This window comes from Drosophila serrata, unplaced genomic scaffold (genome assembly GCF_035046125.1).
Source record: "Drosophila serrata isolate PLE 108 unplaced genomic scaffold, ASM3504612v1 contig_142, whole genome shotgun sequence".
In the NCBI taxonomy this organism is placed as follows: domain Eukaryota; kingdom Metazoa; phylum Arthropoda; class Insecta; order Diptera; family Drosophilidae; genus Drosophila; species Drosophila serrata.
In genome coordinates this window covers 293318-295873 of record NW_028257040.1, presented here as the reverse complement: position 1 = coordinate 295873, position 2556 = coordinate 293318, and the positions used below count along the sequence as shown (strand labels likewise).

Here is a 2556-nt window from a genome sequence, read left to right as displayed (position 1 = left end):
ATACTTATTATATAAAGAGGAAAGGTTTGATTTTTTGTTTGTTTGTTTGTATGAATTGAATAGGCTCCGAAAGTACTTGGCAGATTTGAAAAATTCTTTCACTGTTGGAAAGCTACATCATTCCTGAGTGACATAGGCTATATTTCATTTAAAAAAAAAAAAATAGGCATCCTTACTAAAATTACGATAACGTAATCCAAGGTGTTAAAAAAATATCAAAAAAACTATCTTAAATCTACCGCCCTCTACAGGCAGCCAGCTGAATCAAAGCATTTCCTGTCAAACATTCAAAACATATTGAAATAAGGAATTGGAGATAAAAATTTTATTTTTTTGTTCAGGTTCAGTAAGAAACGAAGTCATGCCACCCAAGAAGTCGAGTTTGGGTCGTCGTAATCGCAATACAGAAGCAAAAAGACGTAAGATTACGAATATGACTGACGAAGAACGGGCCTCCATCCGAGAGACTGAGCGGCTGAGAGCAATGCAGATGCACAAGGAAGAATCAGCAGAAAGACGAGCAGATAGGCTTGAGAGAAAACGATTAAGAGTTAGACAGTCGCGTTCTGCAGCAATCGATTTGATTCACTCTCAAAATAATGAACGCGACAGGGCAAGGGTAGCTGAAGCGCGTTTACAGCTTGCCTAAGATCATATATAATCCAACTATTGATTACAGCTCGAATCGAATGTCGTTATTGGCCGGATGCATCAGGTCTGCATATACTGTCAGGCCTCTTAGATTGAATCAGACGAAACTTCGGTCCGAGGAATATATTCATTTGCGGGATGCTGTGATGAATGCTGCAACTCTCTTGAAGGATGGCAAAACTGCTCATTCTACTTTTAAACTTCCACTATCCGTCAATCTTGAACAACAATCTACATGTTCCATCCGCAAAAATGGACCTATTGGTAAATTACTACAAGACGCCTCATTGATTATGTGGGACGAATGCACGATGAGCCATAGAGCACATATAGAGGCCGTGAACAGAACCTTACAGGATCTAAGGAACTCCTCTGCAGTCATGGGCGGGATTACTTTTGAATTTGCTGGAGATTTTCGACAGACTCTCCCCGTTATTAACAGAGGCACGCGAGCAGATATCATCAAGGCATGCTTGAAATCGTCTCCCATATGGACTACGATTGAAACATTAAAATTAAGGACAAATATGAGAGCTCATATTCATGGAATCACTGATAGCGATTTCCCACAGCAACTGCTAAAACTTCGGGAAGGGATTTTTCCAACTCCAAATTTAAGCGGTCATTGTGACATTCTTCTGGATGAGTCTTTAGGCCAAATACTCCATAATTTGGAAAATTTAATAGATTCTGTATACCCTGATATCGAGAATTTGCACGAAAGAGACTTCCATTGGCTGTGTTCTCGGGCTATAGTATCACCTAAGAATGATACTGTCAATGAAAAAAATAATCTGATTGTTCAAAAAGACCCCGTCCAAACAAAAACATACAAATCGATCGACACTGTAACGAATATTGAAGATGCAGTCCATTATTGAACCCTTCTGGACTGCCACCCCATGAATTGACGTTAAAAATCGGAATCCCAATCATGCTTTTAAGAAATTTAAGCCCTCCGAGCATGTGTAATGGGACGAGGCTGCTTATTAAGGAGTTAAAGGACAATTTAATAGTAGCAACTATTATCACTGGCCCAGCAAGTGGTCAACTAGCTCATATACCGAGGATACCGATAATCCCAACTGATCTGCCAATCGCATTTAAACGGCTTCAATTTCCGGTAAAAACATCTTTCGCATTAACAATTAACAAGTTCCAAGGCCAAACCTTCGATTTAGTAGGGATCGATCTGCGAAAGAAATGTTTTACTCATGGTCAACTGTATGTTGGTCTATCGCGAGTAGGAGCCCCTGAAAATCAATTTATTTTGCTGCCACAAAATAAAACAACATCAAATATTGTTTACAGAGAAGCTCTAACAAAATAAATGTATTTTCTTTTAGGGTTATGACCTCAATAATTGAAAAAAAAAAAAAAATAATAATAAAAGGATGAATATGTGTCATATTATTATTATTATTATGAATGTGTTAAAATTGACAAATCTAAATGTAATGTTTTACGCCCGTGCGAAGCCGGGACGGGCCGCTAGTACTTTATATAGTCGGAGGTGCCTCCTTCACTGCGTTGAAAACTTTTGACTTAAAATTTAATAACCTGCAAGGGTATAAAAATACTTATCGACTCGGGGGCGGCAAAAAATTACATTAAGCCAAAAATTCAAATTCTTTGTCTGCGAGAACATTAATTTTACCATAGTGGTACCGAATTCAGCGAAAGCCGAATTCAAAAAAATTCATTCTGAAAAGGATAAAGGTGTTTTCGACCTCTTACGAGGCGCTAACCTTCAACACCTCGGTCATCACCACCATTTGAACTAAGAGTGACGAACCCGTCTACTCCAGATTGTACCCCTACCCTATGGGGGAAGCAGACTTTGTTAACAAAGAAATCAAAGAACTGCTGAGCAATGGCACTATAAGGCCTTCCTGATCCCCGTAC

The 2556-nt window shown here is 38.8% G+C and overlaps 1 long non-coding RNA gene across 1 annotated transcript; it reads left to right on the top strand.

Annotated features, from left to right (window-relative positions):
- Positions 1 to 315: 315 nt before the first annotated feature.
- Positions 316 to 2058, top strand: LOC147644596 (uncharacterized). The gene is made up of 2 exons (XR_015270220.1): positions 316 to 619; positions 680 to 2058. It is a non-coding gene; the product is annotated as an uncharacterized LOC147644596 (long non-coding RNA).
- Positions 2059 to 2556: the final 498 nt, after the last annotated feature.